The sequence below is a fragment of the Alexandromys fortis genome, unplaced genomic scaffold (genome assembly GCF_014885135.2).
Source record: "Alexandromys fortis isolate MF-2015 unplaced genomic scaffold, M_Fortis_MF-2015_v1.1 scaffold_1, whole genome shotgun sequence".
Taxonomy (NCBI): domain Eukaryota; kingdom Metazoa; phylum Chordata; class Mammalia; order Rodentia; family Cricetidae; genus Alexandromys; species Alexandromys fortis.
The window spans coordinates 18,496,656-18,523,103 of NW_026067927.1; the positions used below are offsets into that span (position 1 = coordinate 18,496,656).

Below are 26,448 nucleotides of genomic sequence, written 5' to 3' on the forward strand. Positions count from 1 at the left end.
AATATATACTTTTAAATAGATGCATAAAGTGTAAAAAACTGCATGCATCGGTGTAAAAACTGATGAGATGTTTCAGTTTTGACATTGGATTTTACCTGAGATGGGGTATTGTTATGTAGCCCAGGCTGACCCGGTGCTCAATATGTATCCCAGGATGGCCTCAAACTCCCAGTAGTCCCCTTGCTTCAGCTTTCTGGGTGCTGAGATTGCGGGCTTTCATTATCATGCCTGCTCTTGACGACTTCTAAAAACTGAATTCCCGGTGGTTAATGGTAATAGTAGCACAGCGTAGTGTGTGCAATGTGTACTAATACCGACTCGCCACTGACTTCCGGCATCGTTTTATTCGAAGAAGCTACCTACAATCCAGTCCTTTAATTGGCATGTGTAATTTATTTGCTATACTTCGTGTGTGTGAGAGCAGTGTGTATGTGCTGTATGTGTGTGTGTGTGTGAGAGAGAGCATGTATGTATTGCTGTGTATGTGTGTGTGTGAGAGAGAGAGCAGTGTGTATGTGCGTGTGTGTGTGAGAAAGAGAGCATATATGTATTGCTGTGTATGTGTGTATGAGAGAGAGAGCAGTGTGTATGTGCTGTATGTGCACACGTGTTTCCTGTGCTTGTGCCTGTGTGTGTGTGCAGTGGCCAGAGGAGGATGTAGGGTGTCCTGCTCCGGCATTCTCTGCCTAGGCTTCTCACTGACCCTGGAACGAGGTTGATCACCACCACCACCACACCCCGGTCATGCTCCTGTAGCTGACCCCCACTGTGCTCGAGTTACGGGGTTGCCTGGCTATGGCTGACTTTTTACCGGAGAGGTATCTGTGCTGGAGTCCAAATTCAGGTCTTGGTGCTCGCTCAGCAAGTGCTCTTCCTACTGAACCACTTCTCCCAGCCTAGCCCATATAATTAAACTTTACATTTATTTATTTGCACGCCACAGCTTGTGAGGAGGTCAGAGGATAACTCGTGGGAGTCAGTTTTCTCCTTCCGCCATGTGGGTCCTGGGGACTGAACTCAGGTCGTCAGGCTTGGCGTCAGGTATCTTTACTGGCTGAACCATATGCCAGCCAGGTCCTGTGAAATTGAGATGTTCTTGGAAGCGGAGCCAAAGAGGAGTTTTTTCCCCGGAGTGACCGAGCACAGCATAACAAATACTGGCTGATGGGCTCTGAGTAAGAGCTGGAAGTATAGATTTTTGTTTTTATTTTATGTTCCTTGGACATGTGAAGCTACGCATTTCTACTTGACTTGGCAATGTATGACATTTGGATCAAGAAACTCATTTATGTTTTTAGTTCCAGTCTCCTGGTTCTCTATGAATTGAGCCATACAATTGCAAAATCAGCCTTTGGTGTGAGATTATTTCCAAACTTGATAATTTAGATTTAGCAACATGAAATAAATAGCCCCACATTCCAGTTTTATGCCAGAAGAAGCACGCACTAGCTTTAGAGGTTGCTTGTTGATTCCTGGCTGCTCAGCAGCTCAGACCCGAAATAATCACGTGTGTGTGTGTGTGTGTGTGTGTGTGTGAGTGTCTGTGTGTGTGTGCAGGAGGACTCACCTGTTCCTGCTCCTGAGGAGTCAAGTGGGCTTCAAGTGTCTCCCTTTATCACTCTCTACTTTACTTAAAAGTGTTTTAATTAAATTACTTATTTTATTTAGATATGTGTGAGCCTGCTTGTCTGTAAGTGCACTGTGAACACACAGGTGTAGCAGAAGGAGGCCAGAAGGGGCATTTGCATTCTCTGAAACTGCTACACTTCAGGATCTTTATCACGGGTTTAAAGGACTCTCTCCAATAGCTTTCTGTCTGGCTACTTCTTTCTGGAGTAGGGGAGAGGTCATCACCAAAGCCTGTGATGCTGTGGAATAACCCTTTTGAACACTGCGAAGATGTGTTGCTCTCATTGGTTTAATAAAGAGCTAACTGGTTACCAGCTAGGCAAGAAGAGGCTAGGTGGGAGAGCCAGACTGAGAGAATGCTGGGAAGAAGAAGGATGGAGTTGCCAGCCAGACACAGGAAGCAGGAGATGAACATTCCATGCTGAAAAAAAAAGATATCACCACACGGTAGAGTGTGGATAAGAGGTATGTGTTAATTTAAGTTGTAAGAGCTAGTTAGTAATAAGCCTAAGCTATCAGCTGAGCATTTATAGTTAACAAGAAGTCTTTGGGTGGTTATTTGTGTGCTGGCAGGTGGGACAGAAACTTCTGCCTACACGCCAATGTCTCTCATTCTCAGTTATGAGTCCGCACTCATCAATACCACTGCAAAAGAAGCCTCCTTGCCCATAGCAGCCTGCAGTAGCATGGACTTTAACATGGTTTTCAGTTGGCAGCAGGGATCCCGGCCACCAAGACTGTGGACATCAGCATAGCATCTGGCAGCAACATGGATCACAGACATAAACACAGCCTCTGATGGCAGCATGGGCCACAAAAGTCTTTTGAGGAGACTTAATCCAGAAAATGAACCCTTTTTCACCTCAGACATCTTGTTGTTCGGTCAGTGAGGTTAGGCAGCATGTTGGGGGCAGGACCTAGGTGAGCTCCAGGCTGCTGTACACCACCCTGCCCTTGTCATTGGCCACCCTGTGGGTACCCGGGGCACTACCATCATGCACAGCTTGGTGACCTGAGAGCTCTCCTCCCCACAGCAGGGTGAGCTGTGTGGGAGGTGGCTAGGGCAGCAATAGCAGCCACTGCGGGGCAACTCCGCTACTGCAGATCAAGAGGAGGCACAGGCGTAGAGGGTGGTGAGACAGGGCCAAGCTGGGCCCAGTGGTGGCCCAAGGACTGGCCCTAGTCATTAGCGAAATGCTCCTTCGTCTGTTGCAGGCACACTTCCATGCCTGTCGCCAACACGCCGCTAGTTCTGCTTCTCTCTGCCACATGCGCCTTTTCCCCAATTCTGTGAAACCACTGTTTAAAAGCACCCTCTCATTAGACCTGCCTTTTTGTCTTTTGCTTTGTGTTGTTGTTGTTTTGTTTGGTTGTTCCGGAGATACTGCAGTCTCTGCTGGCTCACCCTGCTCTGCTGCAGCTCCCTCAAAGCCTCTGTGGGCTTCTCAGATTCATTGGAGTTGCCAGCGACCAAGCCCCCATCTTGAACCAATCCCCTTTGAAAAGCACGATTTATTCTCGTGTGTGTGTGTGTGTGTGTGTGTGTGTGTGTGTGTGTGTGTGTATTTGGGCACCTGAGCGTGGAGGTTAAGAAAACATCTTTCAGGAGTCTGTACTCTTACCCGCTGAGCCATTTCATGAGCCCTGCAGGCGAGTAGTTTTGTAAAGCCTGTTTCTGAGGGAGAATGGGCTGGGATCAGGGCATCTTAGTCGGTGTTTCTATTCTCAGTTGAGCCTCCCCCCCCCCTCCGATGGCTCGAGCCTGGGTCAAGCTGACATAAACTTGCCGCCACAGTTCCTTTCTGAAAAGCTTTGCTCACCGACCCCTGTGGGAAATTTGGATGGCATCAGCAAAACCAGCAAAGTGAGAGCTTTCAAAATGTGAATTTTCCCTATCCATGAATCAGTGAAATGAGAAAAAAAATGATTAAAATTGTTAGAATCAACTTTTTAGATCTCCAGAAATAGATAAAAGGCCTCTAGTGATGTACAGTTGATTCAGGAAGCCTGGCCAGATGGCAGGTTTGTGGCACTCTGACTCTGCGCCGGCTAGTTTTATGTCAACTTGACATATGCTAGAGTCATGTGGGAAAATGTTCCTATCAGATTAGCCTGTGGGTAAGTTTTCTTAATCGCTGATTGGGTGGTGTCACTCCTGGGCAGGTGGTCCTGGGTAAATATAAGAAACCAAGCAGAGATGCAAACCAGTAAGTGGTACCCTCTATGGCCTCTGCATCAGCTCTTGGCTCCAGTTTCTTGCCCTGTTTGAGTTCTTGTCCTGGCTTCCTTCAGTGATAAACAGTGATATGGAGGTATCATAAGTATCACATCATATATAAGCCAAATACACGCTTTCCTCTCTGGGTTGCTTTGGTTATAGTATCATGGTATGACAGTTATGTCATCGGGTGTCTATTGACCTAAAGAGACTCCATGACCACAGCAACTCTTATAAAGGAAAACATTGAGTTGTGGTGGCTTGTTTACAGTTCAGAGGTTTAGTCCATTGTTGTCATGGCGGGGAGCAGAGAGCATGGTGGCTGGGAGTATGGCAGTCTGCAGGCAGGCATGGTGTTGGAGAGAGAGTTGAACATTCTTAGATCTAGATCTTGACTCACAGGCAACAGGAAGTAGTCTGAGACACTGGGTGTAGCTTGAGCATACATGAGACCTCAAAGCCTGCCTCCACAGTGACACACTTCCTTCAACAAGGCCACACCCACTCCAACATAGCCACACCTTCTAACAGTGCCACTCCTTTTGCGGAGCCATTTTTTTTCAAACCACCACATTCTACTCCCTGTCCCCCAAAGGTTTGTAACCATACCATAATGCAAACATTCATTGAACCCATCTTCAGAAGACCACAAAGTCTATCACAGTCTGAACAATGTTTAAAAGTCCAACGTTCAAAGTCTCTGAGAGTCATGCAGTCCCATAACTGTAATCACCTGTAAAATCAAAATTAAAAAAAAAACACATCACATATTTCCAACATATAGTGCACAGGATAGATATTACCATCCCAAAACACAAGGAAGGGAGCACAGTGAGGAAATACTGGACCAAAGCAAGACCAAAAACCAACTGGGCAAACTCCAAACTCTGCATTTCTGTGTCTAATGTCAAAATACTCCTCAGATCTCCAACCCCTTTCAGTGTGTTGACCGCAACACACTTCTCTCTCTTGGGCTGGTTGTATGTCCTGTTAGCAGCTCTTCTCAGCAGGTGTCCCATGGCTCTAGCATCTCCAACATCTTGGGGTCTTCAAGGCAATCCAGACTTCACTTTCACAGTTTCATGCAGTAGCCTCCTGTTCAGACAAGTATCAGGCCTTCCTGACACATAGCGGGTCTTAGCAGCTTTCCTTAGTCTCAGTGGGAGAGTCCAGAACGCCTTTCTTCTATTCTTGTCTCTAAAATCGGAGCCATGTGGCCAAAAGCTGCCAAATTCTGCTGCTTATTGGGCTGGAGCAGGGCCCCCTCGTTCAATTACATTTGCACCAGCTTTCTGTTTCAAATAGTTTCCTTCACTGCCTAAGCTTGACTGTCCTGGAACTTGCTTGCCAGGCTGCCCTCAAACCCAGAGATCCGCCAGCCTCTGCCTGCCAAGGGCTGGGATTAAAGGCTGCACCACCACTCCTGGCTCTAAGCTTTTCTTTAATTTCTTTTCACTAATTGGAAATTGAGCTAGGTGGGATCTTGCTCTGAGCTCACCACTCCCTTTATTCCCTGTCTTAACCTGCTTATCTCCCTAAACACGGGATTTGGCTCCATCCCTCTTCATGGTACCCCCTCTTCTCAATCTGTACATCTTGGATCTTTATTTGCTCAGCCTGCTCCTTTTCAATATAAATCGGTGTAAGTGTGACCACTAATAACCACACCACTGTACTAGGCTGTTTTGAGATTTCCTCTGCCAAGGGAATGAATCCAAAACTCCTCACTTTAGCCTCAGGCAGACTCTTAGGACGACGGCAAAAAGCAGCCACAGTCTTCACCGAAATATCGCATGAACAATCTCTAGGCAACATACTAAAATTCTTCTCCTTCCAAACCTCTTGGGTCAGCCCCCCACATTTCAAATCACCCTCAGCACCGTTCACCATCTTCCATGCTCCTTCTGGTGTAGCCCATTAAGCAGTGCTTAAAGCATTCCACTCCATTCCTAAACCAAGGTACCAGAGTTCAAATTCCTTCAAATGAAAGAAAGCAGGGTCAGGCCTTTCGCAGCAATATCCCAGCCCCTGGTACCAACTCTGTTTTAGGGTTTCTATTGTTGTGAAGAGACACCATGACCATTACAGTTCTTAAAGGAAAACAAAATTTAATTGGGGTGGCTTGGTGGCATGCAGGCAGGCATAGGGCCGGAGAAATAGTCAAGTGTCCTACATCTTGACTTGCAGGCCATAGCAAGTGGTCTGTGATCCTGCGTCTGGTCTGAGCATACACGAGACCTCAAAGACCGCCTCCACAGTGGCACACTTCCTCCAACAAGGTTACACCCACTCCAACAAAGCCACATCTCCTAATAGTGCCACTTCCTTTGAGGGCCATTTTGTCAGGACAGAGGCTAAGTAGCTAAGTCTTATTTTAGATCTTGATCTTTGTAACCTGAAATGTGGTTTGCATTACCGTGCTTTGAAAACCGACCACTAGGTGGCAGTGTTGTACAGCTGAGATACAGAAAAGGAACGAGGCAAAAGCGGTGTTTCTAGGTTAAGAGATGATAGATTTGGTCTCGGTTTGGGTACCCAGGTCTGTTTCGCTGAGCTCCATTTTATTGCTATGTCTGTGGAATTGTAATGTCAGTGTAAGATTTATTAAGATATTTTGCCTAAGATAATATACATTGTAGATGGAAATGATTTATGACTCGCTCTTCATTAGGTTTTTAGTAGCAGAAATGATACAGTTGCTGGGGAAAACGCCAACCTCCAAAGAGATTGAAATCTATTTACAAGGACGCTGATCTGTTGCATGAGACCAAATCAAGGAAGACTGATAGGGTAAGAGATGAGCATCCGGTCCCTGGGTTGGCCGGGTGGCTCAGCGAGCAAAAGCTCTTGCCGAGCAAGTCTGACCGCACCTGAGTGCCAGCTTCTCCAGCAGAGAAGGAAAGAACTGACTCCACAGAGCTCTCCGCTTGACCTCCAAAAAGAAATCGTGTCCCGTGTCCCAAGTGGGTTCCTGGCTTCATGGGGAGTCACGAGTGGGCCTCTAAGGACACCATGAGCACAGCTGCCTGGAGGAGTGTGGGAGCCGCTGAGCGCGGGCAACCACAGAGCAAGGTCTGGAAAACATTTTCCACTTGAGAAAACAGGCAGATAACAGTCTTTTCCTACACTTGATCTCAGCCTAAAGACAAAGAAGCAGTGACAGTCCCCTCCTAAGGACGCATGTGTCACACAGAGGGAGAAAGAGACTTGATGCTGTGTGGTTATATGCACCTGTTGGCCCAGTTACAGGGGAGGGCTGTCTGAGCACGGAAATTCAGGGTCAGCCTGGGTAGTGTAGGACCCTCACACTTAAAAACATAAGTCAATCAATTATCTGTCTATCTATCTATCTATCTATCTATCTATCTATCTTCCATCCATCACAGTTAATACACACAGTTCATGGGGCAAACAGGAAGGAGAACTCTTGTCTAAAAAAACAGCCCAGTTTGGACTATGATAAATTCAGCCTCCTTTTAGTCATTAAAATAAAATAAGGAAGAGGTAGAATGATCTCTGTGAGTTTGAGGCTAGCCTGGTCTACAAAGTGAGTTCCCAGGATAGCCAGAGCTGATACACAGAGAAACCTTGCCTTGAAAAAACAAACAAACAAACAAACAAAAAACAAAAACCAAGACAAAACAAAATAAACCACTTTCCTTTATTANTCCAGAGGACCCAGGTTTGATTCCTGTCACCCACATGGCAGCTCACAACTGTCTGTAACTTTAGTCCCAGGTGAATCTCTTATGGCCTCTGAGGACACTAGGCATATGCATGGTGTGTGGACATATTTGCAGACAAAACACTCACATGCATTAATTAAATAAATGAAATTTAAAAGTATATGTATGTGTGTGTGTGTGTGTGTGTGAGAGAGAGAGAGAGAGAGAGAGAGAGAGAGAGAGAGAGAGAGAGAGAGATACATGTGCAGGTGCCCACGGATGCCAGAGGTGCTGGCTTCCCTTGGAGCTGAAGCTATAGGTGACTGTAAGACATTAGATGTGGGTGCTGGGAACCAAACAAGAGCAGTATGTGCTCTAATTGCTGAGCCATCTCTCCAGTACCTGTTGTTGTTTTGAGACAAGGTCTCAGATTGGCTTTGATTTCCTGATCCTCCTGTCTCTATTTCCTGAATACTGGAATTTTTTTTATCTTGGATTTTTGAGAGAGGGTCTCTCTATGAGTCTTGGTTGACCTGAGACTAATACCCAAACCAGGCTGGCCTTGATCTTGTGGCCATCCTGCTTCTGCCTTCCAAATTCTGGGATTACAAGTGTGTACCATTATATTAAAATACTATTTTAATAGCAACACTAGACTTTGAGTTGCTTTTTTTTTTGACTCTCATTCTAGTTAAATGTACTGTGGAGTTTTCTAGAAACCACGAGGCACTGGGGAATATTATTTTAAGGTGTGTTACTTTTGTTTCTGTTGCATTTGTTTAACTCTGTGAAGCTGTGATACTGTGCCTGTCTAAAACGCCCGATGGTCTAATAAAGAGCTGAATGGCCAATAGCTAGGCAGGAGAGAGAAACAGGTGGGACTGGCAAGCAGAGAGGATAAATATAAGGCAAGACCTGGGTGAAAAGGATCTGGGAATGAGAGAGGAAGGAAGAGGATTTTAGAGGCCAGCCACCCAGCCACCCAGCCACCCAGCCACCCAGCCACCCAGCCACCCAGCCACCCAGCTACACAACCAGACAGGGAGTAAGAAGGAAAGAAAAGGTATACAGAAATAGAGAAAGCCCTGAGGCCAAAGATAGATAGGATAATTTAAGTTAAGAAAAGCTGGCAAGAAACAAGCCAAGCTAAGACCAGGCATTCATAATTACAAATAATTCTCCGTGTGCGATTTGGGAGCTGGGTGGTGGGCCCCCCAAAAGAGTAAGAGTAAAAACAACAACAATGAGGTATTAATAAATAGCACCCAGAATTCAGGATTCAGGGGCAGGTAGAATAGGATGAATCTAGGGTGTGCTGGAAGGGATGTCTGCCAAGTATAAGAGGGACACTTATTTCCATATCTATTTATCTATCTATCTATCTATCTATCTATCTATCTACCTACCTATCATCTATCTATCTATCTATCTATCTATCTATCTATCTATCTATCTATCTTCATCTATCTATCTATCTATCTATCTATCTATCTATCTATCTATCTATCTATCTATCTTCATCTATCTATCTATCTATCTATCTATCTATCTATCTATCTATCTATCTACCTATCATCTATCTATCTATCTATCTATCATCTATCTATCTTTCTATATCATATATCTCTCTTATTTCTTTCTTCTATCATCTATTATATGTCTATCTATCATCTACCTATCTCTATATATAATCTATCTCTCTTATTTCTTTTTTCTATCATCTATTATCTATTATCTATCTATTAATCTATCTATCTATCTATCTATCTATCTATCTATCTATCTATCTATCATCTATTATTTTAGCAGACATGCAGAGAAGTGACTGGAAAGGTTCATGTTCTCTCAGGGGCTTCAGTACAGAAGCCTCAGTAGGTTTTGGAGGCATGCGATTGCCCTGACTGTCTGACTATTCTCTTCTTGTACTTTTTTGAACATTTGGAAACAGCCCTGGCATTTCACTATTCAGCTGTATTTTCTTTTTTTTATTGTTTTCTTCTCTTTGGTTTTTCAAGACAGGGCTTCCCTGTGTAGCCCTGGTTGTCCTGGAATTCACTTTGTAGACCAGGTTGACCTTGAGCTCACAGAGATCTGCCTGCCTCTGCCTGCCTAGTGCTGGTATTGAAGGCAAGTTCCACCACTGCCCAGTCAACTGTATTTTTTTAAAAAAAGATTTGGCTGGGGCTGGAGAGATGGCTCAGCGGTTAAGAGCATTGCCTGCTCTTCCAAAGGTCCTGAGTTCAATACCCAGCAACCACATGGTGGCTCACAACCATCTGTAATGAGGTCTGGTGCCCTCTTCTGACCTGCAGGCCTACATGTAGACAGAATATTGTATACATAATAAATTAAAAAAAAAGATTTGGCTGTCTCTGAAATTATCTTATTTGCTCATGCTATTTGCTTTATGTCTCTTTCTAGAAACATCATTGTTGCTGTGATGAAACACCATGACCGAAAGCAAGTTGGGCCTTGGGGAGCAAGCCAGTAAGCAGCACCCCTCCATGGTCCCTGTATCAGCTCCTGCCTCCAGGTTTCTGCCCTGCTTATGTTCCTTTCTTGACTTTTTTTTTAGTGATGAACTGCGGTGTGAAGGTATAAACCAAATAATGCCATCCTCCAAGCAACTTGGGGGAGAGAAAGGGTTAGTTTTCTTTGATTCTCATATCTAGGCCTGAGCCATGAGTCTTGAATCACACAGTTCATTGACAGGAGCCAAGGCAAAATGCAAGCCGGGTGGAAACCTGGAGGCAAAAGCTGATGCAGAGGTCACAGGTGGGTGTTGTTTACTGGCTTGCTCAACCTGCTTCCTTATAGCACCCACAGCCCAGCGATGGCACCACCCATAATGATCTGGGCCCTCCCACATCAATCACTAATTAAGAAAATGCCCTACAGCACAGGCGGCCTACAAAACAGTACAAAACATTTTCTCAATCGAGGCTCCCTTCTCTCAGCTGACTCCAGCATGTGTCAAGTTGACATAGAACTAGCCAACACAGTTTCCTTTCGCCAAAATGTTTGCCTGCTGGACACCAGGGGTTCTCTCTCTTTCTTTCTTCCTCCTTTTGTCCTTCCCTTTCTCCCTTCCTCTCCCATTTTCTTCCCTCCTCCTTCCCTCTCTTTTCTTACATTCTTTATCTCCCCTTTTCTTGCTTCTTCCCTCCCAGCCTCTTTCCCACCTCCCTTCTCTCCTCCCTCTCCCTCTCTTCTTTCTCTGTGTGTCAGTACAGACACCCTATGCTAGGCGAGCACTCTAGCAGCAAGCTACACTCCAGCGCAGGGACTAGTCTTTCTCGTTCATCATCGTATCACAAGTGTTCAGAGACGACCTTGTACACATCATATAATCCGATAGAAAAAAAAATCACACGTGATTAAATGCATATTCCCGGAAGAATCTGATAGCATGTCTATTGTCATTAGGACGTCAGTGTCAAGGAGCCTTCACCAGGGTGGCAGCACACTCCCAGTGGGCTCTGCCTGGTGGTACAGGATGAGGCTTCGGACTGAAGAGGTTCAAGCGAAGAAAGAACTGATCAAACAGAAATTTGCCGACAGGGTCGCTTCTGGGTAACACGTCAGTGAATTCCCTTATGTTTGAAGTCATTTTACTGCAAGGATCTCTGAGTAGTTCCATAAACAGACACCTTGGGGGTAAAGATCCCCGGGGACTCCCCTTAAACTGCGTGTGAACACTGCTGCACAGCAAACAGCATTAAAAAGAGAAGAACGTTCTGCCTAGAAGTATACACGCGAGATAATTAAAAAAAATCACGTTGGAATTAAAAGCTATCTAAAACTAATTTAGACACACAGCTATATTTAATTGACTGATTTGGGTAGGATAAAATGGTAATAATTGTTTGACACAAATTACGTTTCATTGCTCGGATCTGTATCACCTCTTTTCACGTGGGAATTACCTTTGCTCACCAGGCCTAAGAGCAGAAAGTCTCTCCTTGCCTTGCTTGCTGGGACAGGGTTCTGGTGTGTGGCTCTGGGACGGAGACCTCGAAGGACACAATGAGGAGACGGATGCGCCTCACCTTCCAGGTGTCTCCACGCTGCCTTTGTTCTTTACCTCTGGCCGGACGTGGCGAATATAGAATGTCTCACCGTTGAATAATTCGGCTGCTTTTAGGCAAGGATTTTTGTGATGTTATAAAAATCGAGATCTAAAAGGAAAGTTAACCTTCAGTTCATTCTTTTGATGTATTTTGCCTGGAGCGTGGTGCTAAGACCTGTTATCTCAAATAGGCGATATAAAAATATCTTTCTAATTCACTCCTACAGTCAAAAGATCCGTCTGGATTGAAATTACTGTGATCTATCAAAATTCACTGTGTTGTGGAAATAAAAGCAAATCACATGTCAGTCGAGGAACGATGACAGCCAGGGCCCTTCTTGTTATGGAGCTGAACAGGAAAATGCTTCATTGATGGGAATACCGGACCTTTAAAGAACCGAGAATGTGTGTCAAAATTAGGGGAGCGGGTGCTTCTCATTCTGACTGATGTCGGCCCCATTGTTCAGGGCAGGGTTGTGGGATCAGTAGCAATATCTGATTAAATCTTAAGTATTTTTAAAATTGAGATACAGGCCGCATGCTCTAAAATGCACCATGTTTCAGTACACAATGTAGTGATTTTGAATATTTTTACAAGGTTATGTAACTGCCACAACTATTTAGTTTTAGAATATTTTCCTGTACTCAAAACACTGAAACCACAACTGTACTTCTCTTCTCTTCTCTTCTCTTCTCTTCTCTTCTCTTCTCTTCTCTTCTCTTCTCTTCTCTTCTCTTCTCTTCTCTTCTTTTCTTTTCTTTTCTTTTCTTTTTTGAGACAGGTTTTCTCTGTGTAGACCTGGCTGTCCTGGAGCTCACTCTGTAGACCAAGCTGACTTCACACTCACAGAGATCCACCTGCCTCTGCCTCCTGAGTGCAGGTATTAAAGACATGTGCCACCACCGCCTGGCTGAAAGTACTTAAAAAATTTACTTTATTATTTTTTTCTTTATGTGTATGGTATGTGTCTGTGTGTATGTATGCCACATTGTGTGCAGTTCTCAAGGTGGCCAGAAGAGGGCATTAGATCCCCTTGAGTTGGAGTCACAGGTCCTTCTATATTTGTGTTGATTTCATTGGTTGAATAAAGAAGCTGCCTTGGCCTTTTGATAGGGCAGCCCTTAGGTGGGTAGAATAGACAGAACAGGAGGCTGGGAAGAAGGGAAGTGTGGCAGACGCCATGCCTCTCATGCCCGAGAGGGATACTGGTTAGACTCATGCTGGTAAGCCACAGTCAAGTGGCAAACCACAGATTTAATGGAAATGGGTTAAATATGTGAAAGTTAGCCAATATGAGGCTAGAAATAATGGGCCAGGCAGTGTTGAAATGAATATAGTTTCTGTGTAATTATTTTGGGGTTAAGCTAGTCGGGTGCCGGGATGCAGCCCGCTCTTCATACTACAGTTGTGAGTGGTCCAACAGGAATGTGGAGAACTGAACTTAGGTCTAGTGTAAGAGCAGCGAGCACTCTTGACCTCTGAGCTGTTGCTCCAGCCCGGAGCTTATTTCTGTGTATCTGTCTTTTCAGGACATTTTGTAGAAATGAAGTCGTATGTTATGAGCTTGCCTTTGTGCCTGATACTGCCACTCACTACAATGCTTTCACGATCTATCTCTATTGTGCGTGTATCAGTACTCCCCCCCCCCCCCCCCCGCCAATGTTTGAATAACGTTCCATGACCAAGTGCGCTGCACAGCAAAGCACCACAGACTGAAGTACCGGGCGAGCCTGTCATTCCAGCACCCAGGAGGGAATGGCAGGAGAAGGACTGAGAGAGAGGTCAGGCCTGTCAGGTCTGCAGGGCAAGCTCCAGGACAGTCAAGACTTCACAATGAGTGCTTGTCTCGACTCCCTGCACCTCACCCAAAACCAAACCGAAGGAAACCCAACCAAAATTCTGCATACTGGTTGCCTGAGTAACGAAAACATATCTTTTTTTTTTTTTTTTTTATAATTCTGAGCTTAAAACTCAAGATCCAAGTATCAGATTAGTTTCTTCTGAGGCCTTTCTCCTTGTCTTGTAGCTGGCGTCCTAGAACTCACTCACTTGGTAGACCAGGCTGGCCTTGAGCTCACAGAGATCCACCTGTCTCTGCGTCCAGAGTGCTGGGATTAAGGTGGGTGCTGTCGCCACCACCACAGGCTCCAAGTTATTATTATTACAAGGATACCAGCCACGCTGGGTTATACTTACCCTAACAGCCTCATTTTAACCTAAACATCCCTCTTCTCTTTGTTTTGAGGCAGGGTTTCATTAGCCTAGACTGGCCTCAGCCTGGGCAGCTGAAGATGGCCTTGAACCGAAGATCTTGCTTCCCCCTCCCAAATGCTGGGCTTACACTCCTATACCACCATGCTTGACTCCTAGTTGCAACTTTAAAGGCCCTGTCTCCAAAAGGGCTTAGGTAGCACCAGAAGTCAGGATTGTAACACGAATTCTGGGGAGGATACATTTTAATTCCTAACAGTGTTGGAATGGAAAGGAATATGAATAATTAAAAAAGTACAGGAGCATCTGTCTACACAGCCATGTCTCAGATCATACCTGTGACAGCCAAGTTCACGGCTGCTTCCATGGCATAGTCACAACCGAGAGAGACAGGTGATTGCAGGAAACTCAGCCAATATCTAGTTCAGCGGGAGCTGCTCACCAGCAGGACTGCTTGCACAATTAGCCAATTACTTAGAGGCTGAATGTGGGCTAGCCTGAGAGTCAAACACTTCCTGGTAGCCAGGCGTGGGTACCTGCTTTTAAGCCCAGCATTCAAGAGGCAGGGGCAGGGGCAGAGGTACAGGGAGGGAGAGAGGCAAACAAACAAACGAATCATGTTTTAAACATATAATCTCATTCTCTGTGCTCAGTTCCAGTCTCTTTCCTGCTGCTGCTGGTCCCTTCGAAGTGACTATTGTTTGTTTGTGTGTGTGAGAGAAAAGAGAGACAGAGATAGAGAGACAGAGAGAGACAGACACACACAGAGACAGACAGACATATAAGATTTGAAGTAGCTTTGCAATTTTCAGCCAGTGTTAGTCACACGTTTGTCATCCTGTCACTTGAGAGGCAGAGGCAAGAGGATTGTTGTGATTTCCAAGCTAGCCATGCTATGTAGAGAGACACTGTCTCATTCTGCAAGACTTTGGTTTCTTTTCTTTTTTTTTTTTTTTTTTTTTTTTTTTTTTTTTTTTTTTTTTAATATTTATTTATTTATTTATTATGTATACAACATTCTTTCTGCGTGTATGCCTGAAGGCCAGAAGAGGGCACCAGACCTCATGACAGATGGTTGTGAGCCACCATGTGGTTGCTGGGAATTGAACTCAGGACCTTTGGAAGAGCAGGCAATGCTCTTAACCGCTGAGCCATCTCTCCAGCCCCTGGTTTCTTTTCTTTTCTTTTTTTTTTTTTTAAATTAACTTTGTAAGCTGGATGGTGGTGGTACACACCTTTAATCCCAGTACTTGGGAGGCAGAGGCAGGCAGATCTCTGTGAGTTCGAGGCCAGCCTAGTCTACGGAGTGAGTTCCAGGACAGCCAAGACTGTTACACAGAGAAACCCATCTTGAAGTGCCCCCCGAACCCTCCAAAATTGTGAAAGCTTCTATGTCTATATGTTTTTTTCTCTCTGCAATGTGTGGTGTGTGTGTGTGTGTGTGTGGGGGGGATGTGTGTGTGTAGAGGTTAGAAGAGGGCATCAGATCCTCTGGAACTGAAGTCATGAGCCGTCCAATATAGGTGCTGGGAACCAAACTTGGGTCTCTGGAAGAGCAGTAATGGTTGAGTCATATCTCTAGACCTTTGTAACAGAAATCAAACCAGGTGACAAACCCAAGTTTAAAACTCAAAACTATAAATCTTTTACAAGAGTACATAGGAGACCTTGGGCTTGACAGTAATGTTTAAATACAACTCCAGAAGGACAGACCTTGAGAGAAAATTAAACTTGCTTGAAACTCTCTCTTTTGTTAAAAACATTTTCTTTTCTTTTCCTTTCTTCTGATTCTTCTCTCATATAATACGCCCCAAAGAGAATGTAAAGAGGCCGCTGGGCTGATGAGAGGCCTTAGTGGGTAAATGTGCTTGCTGCCAAGCCTGAGAGCCCGAGTTTGATCCCTGGTCCCACACAGTGGAAGGAGGGAACTGACTGCTGGAAGTTGTCATCTGAACCCCATGCCCCCATGGGCATGGCATGTGCGTGCTCACTCCCCCCAATACATAAATAAAAAAAAAATAAAAGACTGAGAGAAGCCACATACTGAGAGAAAATATTTGTGACGCACAGACCCAAGAAAGGACTTGCTTCCAATAAACAGAGAATTTAAATATAAGAAAGTAAACAACTCAGTTAAAAAAGATGGGCCAAGACCCGGACAGACACCACATAGACATGCAGATGACGATGAGTCCAGGAGCACACACAGCATATGGCATTGGGGAACTAAAAATTAAGACAGATACCAGGGTGCACTTCTGAGAATGGCTAAAATCCCAGGAGAGTAAATGTTGGCAAGTATATGGATCAGAGCTTCTCATTTGTTGTAGGTGGAAACAACAACAACAACAAAAAATGGCAGAGGTCATTTTTGGTTTGGCTGTGTGATGGTCAGTCTTGTCTGTCAGCTAGACAGACCTAGGAAGAGGGAGCCACAGCTGAGGAAATGCCTCCACCAGGCTGGCTGGTGGGCATGTCTGTGGGGCATTGTCTTGATTGCTAATTGATGCCGGAGGGCTCAGCCCACTCTAAGTGGTACCGGTCCTAGATAGGTGGTCCTGAGATGCATAGGAAATGTAGGGGCAGGCCAGGGGAACAAGTCCCTAAGCAACATTTCCCCAGGGTCTCTCTCTGCTTTGGTTTCTGCTTCCAGGTTCCTGCTTGAGTTCCTATTGTGATGGCCCTTAGTGATGGGCTGTGATGTGGAAATGTAAGACAAATAAAATCTTTTCTCTCCCAAGATGGTTTGGCCAGTGGTAACAGAAATCAAGCTAGGACAGGCAGTTTCTCATGAGGATGAATATAGTATTCTCATATGGCAGAGAAACCACACGCTGTGGTGTGGTCAAACTGACAGTGGCCTGCCCCTTAAATAGAGCTGAGTTGCCTTCGGGTTTCTATTGCTGTAAAGAGACACCAGGACCATGGCAATTTTTTTTTAAAAGCATGAAGCTGTTTAAGCAGGTTGTTAGCAGTTTAGAAAACCAGTTTGTGAGGCTACATCCCATTGGTCAGAGAGAGCTGAGATCTCAGGTAGCCCTGGAGTTGAGGAACAGTTCTGATCTTTGGCAAAATCGGCCAGTCCACAGTTTTCTGATCAGCCTTGCGCTGCTCTGTACTCTTGAATTTCTCCCTCTGTGTCAAAAATCTCCGCCTCCTGGTGCCTGGGTTTGTGCAGCTGCTTCTTCTTGAAGTAAGTACCAGTCAGGTGTTTGGGGATTTTAACCTTCCTGATATCAACTCTTTTAGAGGTGGCGATGACAAACTTCTGGGTGTTCTTTGCAGAGGAACTCTGTTGAGGGCAAGAGGTCCTGTCCCGAGTAGCAAGCCGCTGCCCAGCTGCTTCAGGAAAACCACTCTCTTGCTCCTGTGGTGCCCGGTGGGGATGATCGGGACCGTCCCAGGAGTGATGCTGGCACGCAGCCTTCTCACATGCTGACTTAAGGGCTTTTTGCCGTGGCTCGGCAGCTTCCTAGGCACATCTTCGGTAGGATAGTGCCTGGGCATTTTTTGAAGCTTAACCACCGGGGGAATCACCATTCTTGTCACCACCAACCGGTTTTATGACAGTAGCAAGGACCTCTTTTTTCTTCTTCTTTTCAACCTTGCTTTACACAGCTGAGTATTTTCTTTTGTACAAGATCTTTCTGGAATACATAGCAGATAGGGAGTACCTGCCAATTCTTCTAACCAAGGCAGGGTTTCAGCTTCAAGGGGGTTTTTTCCCTTCTTGGGCTTTTTAACAGTAGGGTCATCTATTTTGGCTGCACCGGTGGCAGGGGCATCATTGCCAGGCTTCTTGGCTGCAGGTTTCTTCTGTGCCAGGCTTCTCAGTTGCCATCTTTCAAGATAGGAAAGAGAACTAAGGTCCCCGTGGCAACTCTTATGGAGGAAAACATAATGGGTGGCTTATAGTTCAGAGGTTTAGTCCATCATCATGGTGAGATATGGCACTATGCAGGCGGATATGATGCTGGAGAAGCTGAGGGTTCTCCACCTTGATCCACAGGCAACAGAAGCAACTGTGTGTCACACTGGACAAAGCTTGAGCATATGAGACCTCAAAGTCTACCCTGACACAATGACACACTTCTTCCAACAAGGCCATACCTACTCCAACAAGCCCACACCTACTATAAAAAACCCACACCTTCTAATAGTGGGATGCTTATTGTACTGTTTGCCTGTACTACGTGTACTATGGTACTATGCCCGTAGTGAGGCGCCTGTGCACACAGAGACATGGGGACACGGGTCATCCTTGAAACAAGAATGCCCCCTTTTTTGTGTTCCAGGGCAGCTTATATAGGGATCCTTAACTGATAGTCACGCTCCAGCCGAACCCACCAGAAACCACTCTCCTGCCATCAGGAACTCCTGAGGGCCTCGTGCTTAGAGCAGCTGCAAATACAGGAAAACGAGTTGTTTTGCTCAGAGCAGTTGCAAGCAAGTTGTTTACAGGAAATTTAGAGTCTGGGGGTCTACAGCCCCCAACAGTTTATGAACCAAGCAGTCAAACACATGAGTCTATGGTAGCCAAACCTAGTCAAACCACCACATTCCACTCCTTGTCCCCATAGGCTTATTATAGCTATAACACAATGCAAAATGCATTTAGTCCAACTTCAAAAGTCCCTGTAGCCTATTACAGTCTCAACGATATTTAAGAGTCTAAGGTCAGGGTCTCTTCTGAGATTCAGGCAGTCTCATAACTATAATTCCCTATTTTTTTTTTTAAAACCAACCAACCAAAATTAGATCACATACTTTCAACAAACTTTAAATTCTTCATGTCCATGTCTGATATCAAAACACTCTTCAGATTTTCAACACCTTTCAGCTTTGTTGACTGTAACATACTTCTTTCTCTTATTCTGGTTCCACTCCCTGTTAGCAGCTCTCCTTAGCAGGTATCCTATGGCTCTGGCATTTACAACATTTTGGGGTCTCCAAAGGCAATCCAGGCTTCACACAATGGCCTCTCTAGGCCTCCATTAAGGGATATCCCTGACACATGCCTGGCCTTAAGAGCATTTCTTAGTCGTGGGGGGAGATTCCATAACCTGTAAATGGACGTTTCCTATCCTGACTGCATAAATTCAAATAACCACTCAGAGGCTTAATATTACTTATAAATGCTCAGCCAATAGCTCAGGCTTGTTACTAGCTAACTCTTACATTTAAATGAACCCATTTCTATTAATCTATGTATTGCCACATGGCTCAGGGACTTACCTGTCTTTTAGTATATCTTGATTCCTGGGTGACTGGCTGATGTCTCTCTGACTCTGCCCTCCTTCTTCCCATCATTCTCAGTTTGGCTTTCTCCCCTGAATTCCTGCTCAGTTACCAGTCTGTCAGCTTTTTATTAACCAATGAGAGTAATATATGTTTGTAGTGTAGAAAAGGATTGTTCCACAACAATAACTCCTTTTTTCTATCCTTGACTATGCATCTGCAATCATCATATACTGAAAAAGCATCTTCCTTTCTCTTTACAGTCAGCAGGAGCAGGTTCATGGGCTTCCTCATGTATTCTGGTGATAGCAGAGACCAAAACCACATCCTCTGGCTGCAGTAGAACCATTTACTTAGACTATGCCTTTGGAGGCAGGCTGGACCACAGACAACAACCTTGCCCTAGGTGGCAGCACTTGCCCCTCATATCAATATGGTTCCTGGGGACAGTACGGCCCATGGACATCGACATGGCTTTAGACAGCAGCCCAGACCACAGACATCCACATGACCTTCAGTGGTAATGTGGGTCATAAATACCAACACAGATCTTGGCTGCGGTAGAACCATGGAAGCAGACATAGCCCTTGGTAGCAGCAGACCCAGAAGTCACCTTGGCATCAGATGGCAGTGCAGTCACTCAGATCATCATAGTCCAAGGTGGCAGCGTGGTCGGTCTTCAGTTATGAACATAGCTTCAGGAGGCAGCCCAGTCCACAGGAATCCACATGGCCTTCATTAGTAACATGGTCCAAAGACATCAACACAGACCCAGCTGCAGAAGGATGCAGCAGGACCAAGGCTCCATACTTGACCCCCAGCAGCAGCAGGGATCTGGATATCACCATGGCTCAGATGACAGTGGAGGCTGCTCACATCAGCCTGCTCCTCATTGCTGTTGCCTCTCCCAGTTCTGCCTCGCTCCACAGTGCACACGCCGCTCCACTTCCCCCCCCCCTTCTTCCCGCCACAATCTTGTTCAGGCATGCTATGAGGTGATGGGCAGGCCCTGGGTGTCTTCCCGTGCAGGACTCTGAAATGGATGTGTTTAGTGGAACGAATTTCGTAGGGATCTATTTTGTTATTCCACAACATGAAAGTTTGAAAGGCAACATTAAAAAGAGAGTAAAAAGTGGCGATTACCAGATTCTGCTCTGGAGAAACAGGCGAGAGTGAAGAGATAAAATGGGTGACCAGTTTTTAGAAAACTTTATTATTATTGTGTGTGAAAATACACATATACGCACTGGTGGTGCACATGTGTCGTGATACACACATGGCTTTCAGAGTGCAACTTCATAGGTGTGTTCTCTTCTTTCACCTTTGTGGGTTCTGGGGACCCCAGACTTTTCATGGCAAGTGCCCTTACTGTTTGAGCCACCTCTCCAGCTTAAAAGAGGTGGTTTTATGAGGCAGTGGAACTATTTCCTGTGATGCTGTCATGGTGGAGATAGGAAATTCTTTCACTCGTGGAAACACGCAACTTCATACTATATGTACTATGGACCCCAGTCAACAATAATGGGTTAGTATTGGTTCATAACTTAACACATGTAAGCCCAGTGTGAGGTGTTAATAATAGGAGAAATTATAGGAGGGAGGGTTATAGATGGGCTGTGTACTGCTTAATCTTTCTGCAAGTCTAAAGCTCTCGTAAAAATAAGTTTAATAACCCTCCTAAACCTATATCTTCTATTGCTATGTCATCTTTATCTATACTTGTCTCCAGGTGCCCAATTTTAATTTGCTGGCAGCATACCTAGAAATGAAACCTTTCAGTTTTGAAATAATCAGGTTGTCCAAAAGAGGGTGCCAAAGACCTACAAAGACATCTTCCTTGTTCATGCAAAAAGAAATTAAACAATAAGTTGGAAATAATGGGGAGGATCTTAATTTAAGAACACATAGGACACATGGGCCTCTTTCCTATGGCTTCTGCTTTCTTTAGAGTGGGTAAGTCCTTTGTTCTATTTATTTATTTTATATTTTTTGAGTCAGTCTTTATAGCTGGGGGTGACCTTGAACTCACTATAGAGCTGAGGCTGGCCTAGAACTCCCGATCCTTCTGTGTTCAACTGTCAAGTGTGGGGATTACCAGTGCAGGACACCACACCTGGCTCAGTCCTTTGTTCTTTGGTTTTGTTTTGTTAGGAAGTGTAACAGAATAATTTACCCTGTCAATATCAGTGTTCATATCAGTGGCGATCCTGGCTTTAAAGAGACTTCTAAGAGGCTTGAGAGATGGCACAGTTATTAAGAGGATCGCACAGTTTCCAGCACCCATGTTAGGTGGATCACAGTTGCCTGTATGTCTAACTTCAGGGCATCTTATGCCCTCATCTGCCGTCTACCAGTAGCGGCACACAGACACACGTGTAAGTAAAAATTAAAAAATTAACACACTCAAATAAAAATAAAAAAAATTAAAAGGAAGAAGGGAAATCTATACTGGTTCATTTTTGTTAGCTTGACACTCATTAGGGTCGTTAGAGAAGGAACTTCAAATAAAGAACTGGCTCCATTATATTAGGCAGTAGGCAAGCCTACAGGGGCATTGTCTTGATTCATGATTGGCTCGGGAGGGCCCAGGCCACTGTGGGCAGGGTTGCCCTTGGGAAAATGGTCCTGGGTGATGTAAGAGATCAGACTGTGCAAGCCAAGTGGAGCAAGCCAGTAAGCAGCACTCCTCCATGGTCTCTGCTTCAGCTCTAGGGTTCATAGTTTCAATTCCTTTTCTGGCTCCCTCAGTGATGGACTGTGATTCAGACATGTAAGCCAAATGAACTCTTTTCTTCCTCAAGTTGCTTTTGATCATGGTGTTATCACAGCAGCAGAAGGCAAACTAGAACAGTCGTCAAGAGAGGGAGGGATGGAGGGGGGAGGAGAGTCAAATAAATAAACTTAGATTCTCTTTAAGGCAGCTAGAGACATGGCTTGTTCTATTGGGCTTAAACAGGAAAACTCATAATTCAAATTCCATCTTCCTAGCTTTTATTTATTAAAAGAGTTACCTTTATTTAATTTTATGTACATGAGTTCAAAAAGGGAGTTGGGGCCCCTAGAATGGGAGCTCAGCCCGGTTGTGAGCAGCCATGCAGGTGCTGGTAATTACCCTGGCTTTCTGCGGGAACAGTAAGTTCTCTAAACTACTGAACCATCGCTCTAGCTGCAAATGCCCTACTTTAAAAAATTAAAACATTTTCAGTGATACATTAGAAATTTGATGTATTCTTAGGTCACCTATTGACGGCAATCCCTATCTATCTATCTATCTATCTATCTATCTATCTATCTATCTATCTATCTCCTATCTTATTTATTTATTTATTTATTTATTTATTTATTTATTTATTTATTTATTTATTGAGATAGGGTCTCACTTTGTACTCTAGCTGTTCTGGAACTCTCTATGTAGACCAGGTTCCTTTAACTAGAGTTGTTGTTAGCAGCCCAATGTGGGTTCTGGAAATTGAGCCCAGGTCCTCTGTGAGAGCAGCAAGTACTCTTCACCGTTGAGCCCTCTCTCTAGCCCTCAGTGATTTTTTTTTTTACCACTCCTTCCTGGTAGGAGCCACAGATGTTTTTGTGTTCCCAGATAAGCACTAGGGGGACCTGGAATATTAAATGTGCAGGGTTTTCCCTTTAAATAAAAGGATGCACACACTGTCGTCCACCCAGAAGGCTGTGACTGAGTGTGGCTAAGAACCTGGTGATCTTCGCACTATCTGTGTGACTAAGACCACACTGGATCCTTCCCCAGACCCTTATTGTGAGCTTACTTTTCTTAGTTGTCTATTCAACTCATCTTTATGGAAGATGTCCCATGTATTTTACAAAGAGTTTTGATGAGGTCATGTTTTAAACTTTGTTGTGCACATGGGATTGAGTGAATTATTGCCAGGAAAAATTTTCACTGAATTGTGCTGTGCTTAAACATCCCTAAAATAAGCTACTCAGGGTCAGATTCCTGAAGTTTGAACCAACACTGGCTCTTTAGTCATGTTTAACTGAACTGCTTTCTTGCAGATTGTTCCTTATTCTCCTGGCTATGGTGGCCACAGAGTTCCCTCCCTCCGGCTTGTCAGGCTGGCCTTGAACTCACAAAAGTTTGCTCGCCTTTGTCTCCTGAGTGCTGGGATTAAAGGCGTGTGTCACCGTGACCTGCAACCTATTTTTGGGGTGTTGAAGTCTATTAGTGTGTGGGGCTTGATGTGTGATTTAAGCACTAGTATGGTTTCTTTTACAAATGTGGGTGCCCTTGTATTTAGGGCATAAATGTTCAGAATTGAGACTTTACCTTCGTGGATTTTTCCTGTGACTAATACGAAATGACCTGCTTCATTCTCTTTCGACTAATTTTAGTTTGAAGTTAAGTTCAATTTTGTTAAGTATTAGGACAGCTACATCTGCTTGTTTCTTTGGTCCATTTGGTTGGAAAAATCTTTTCCCAACCCTTTACTCAGAGGTAATATCTGTCTTTGTAATTGAGGTGTGCTTCTTGTATGTAGCAGAATAATGGATTCGGTTTTCATATCCAATTTGTTAGCCTGTATCTTTTTTATAGGCAAATTGAGTCATTGATATTAAGAGATATTAATGACCAGTGATTGCTAGTTCCTGGTATTTTTGTTTCTGTGTTGTTGTTAATGTTGTATGTGTGTTTCTCTTCTTTGGGGTTTGCTGGTGTGGGATCATCTATTGCCTGTGTTTTTGCGGGTATACTCTCTTCTGACTTCTATAGCCACTACATACACATAGTGCACAGAAGAAACCTGTTCAGGTGAAGCAGCCATACATATAAAATAAATATTATTTTTTGAGTTTTATTTTATTCGTGTATCATTTTTAAAATTTATTTTTTATTTTACGTGTGTGGTTGGTTCCCATGCATATATGTATGTGCACAGTGCATGTGCAGTGTCCTAGAAGTCCAGAAGGTGTTGGATCCCCTAGAACTGGACTTGTAGACTTTTGTTAGCCATGTGGGTGCTAGGAATCAAACCAGTGTCCTCTGGAATAATAGCTAACACTTTTAACTGCTGAGCCATCTCTCCAGCCCTCTAATAAAAAAGCCATTTATTTTTATTTACGTGTATGCTTGTGCCTTTGTGAGATTCTGTGTACCACTTGTGTGCGTGCCTAAGGAAGTCAGAAGAGGCATTGAATCTCCAGGGCGAGGGTTACAGGTGGCTGTCGGCACCAGGTGAGGATGCTGGAAACCCCATCTGGGTCCTCTGCAAGACCCATAAGCACTCTTAACTGCTGAGCCCTCTCTCCAACCCCATGGTCATCATGTTTTAACCTTTTTGTGGACCTCCATGCTATATTCTATGATGACCATACTTGTTCATACTCTTACCAACACAGTTCCTAGTTTCCTCCACTTTAAAAAAATATCCCCACGAATATCTTTTATCTTTCTAACAATATTTCAGCATATGTGAGGTAGTACCTCATTTGTGGTTCCAATTTTCCTTTCCCTAGATGACTAATGATGTTGAACATTTTTCCCATATACCCTTTGAATGTCTTATTTTGAGAATTATCTACTTTGTACCTCTCTCTCTTTTGAGACAGTGTCTCGCTATATAGCTTTGGCTGGCCTCAAACCCGAAGTCCTCCTGCCTCAGTTTTTAAAAAATTATTATTACTATTTATATTATGTGATTATGTAGTTGTCTATACGTATTTCTGTATGCATGTAAGGACATCCCATGTGTCTAGTGTCCACAGAGGCCAGAAGAGGTAATTGGCTTTCTCCCAGGACTAGAGTTACAGGCAGTTGTGAACAACCATGTGGGTGTTGGGACTCAGAGCTGGAAGATGGTCTTAAGTCGATGCTCTTATCCACTAAGACAACATCTCTCCAGTCCCCCTCCCCCACCAACCTCAGCCTTTTAGCTGCTGCAATTACGGGCATGTGTTCCCAGGTCTGCCTCCTTTGCTCATGTCTAAAATAAAGGGGCCAAATGAACTGGCTTTTATTAACCATATGGTTTGGAATTGGGCTTTTCATTTGTGGTGGTTAATAATGCCAATTTGACACAACCTAGGATTACCTAGGAGACAAGCCTGTGGGCATGACGGGCTTCTAGATTGGGTTGAGTTGGGAAGGTCTACTTTAACTGTGAGTAGCACCCTTCTATGGACTGGGGTCCTGAGATGCTCTGTGAGCTGGGGACCTGCATTGCCTACAAAGCAGACTGTGAGCTGAGAGCAGCGTTCCTGCCGCTCTGCTCTCTGGTGTTGGATCAGTGTGCCCAGCTGGCTCACATTCCTGATGCTGTGAGTTCTCTTCCTTGATAGATCACACCCTCAAAATAGGAGCCCAAATAAACCCTCCCCTGCTTAAGTTGCTTCTATTAGGTCTTTTTGCAGCACCAACAAGACAGGGATCTAAGATAATGTGTGAGGGTAAATGCTTGTCCTACGTTACATCATTTTGTTAGACCTCATTTATTTGGTTCTCTCTCTCGTCCTGTTGTTGAGTATATTGATTGAAACTGTGTAATTGTGTGTGGTGGTTCACGCTTGTAATCTCAGTTCTCTGGGAAGTGGAGGCAGGAGGATGAGGAATTCAAGGTCATCCTTGGCTGTAAACTGACTTCCAGGGCAGACTGGGCTATGAGAGCCTCTCCTAATTAAAACAAACAAACAAACAAACGAACAAGAGTATTGAGTGAATAAACAATGTTACGGATACATGTTTGTTTATGTATTTGTGTCAATGGTTGAATTGACATTCCAAATTTGAATGGAAACATAACTTGCATTTTGATAAGCATCAGCATAAATGGTCTGATGAGTTTTAAAAATAGAAAACCCTGCTCACTTGCATGTTTTTTTTTGGGGGGGGGGGATGTTCTTAAACTAGAGGACAGCTGCTCTCAAGAATGAGGGATTTCAGTTCAGTGATGTCCAGCATCGAAATGTCCGAGGGCCAGGAAGCATCTCCAACAGCATTTACCTCTTCTGGTACACGCTACAAAAGAATTGTCCCAAGGATTGTTCGTGTTTATGTCCTTGATGTTTCTATTTTAACAAAGGCCTCCTTTGATGGGAACTGCCTCTTGCAGATCTCAAAGCTGGCTGCATGTTGCTGCTTGGCTCGTCTGGTGATCTGACTATGTGCGTTTTCTGATCTTGAGCTGCCGAGGCGCTCTGTGAGAAGTGGCATCTTAAACTTCAGCAAGGCTTTCTTCTCTGTGGGTAGGAAGACAGGAGTGACGCAATTATCCTGCCGGAGTACATTTCCTCTCAATTCTGTCCTCAAAATATTTCTTTTCCTGAAAGGAGAGAGAGAAAAAAGATCACCTCTGTTATTGGAGAAGGGATGGGATAAAAAGATGGGTTTCTTCATCTCTTCCTATTTCTTCTCAGAAAGTATAGCAAAACAGGGTTTTTGAGTCATGTATAT

The 26,448-nt window shown here is 44.4% G+C and overlaps 1 protein-coding gene and 1 pseudogene across 1 annotated transcript in view; one reads left to right on the forward strand and one right to left on the reverse strand.

Moving 5' to 3' along the window:
• Positions 1 to 26,448, forward strand: part of LOC126502498 (uncharacterized) — a 214,021-nt gene that overhangs the window by 5,270 nt on the left and 182,303 nt on the right. The gene's annotated exons all lie outside the window — the stretch shown is intronic.
• LOC126503011 (60S ribosomal protein L6-like) lies at positions 16,770 to 19,879 on the reverse strand (annotated as a pseudogene).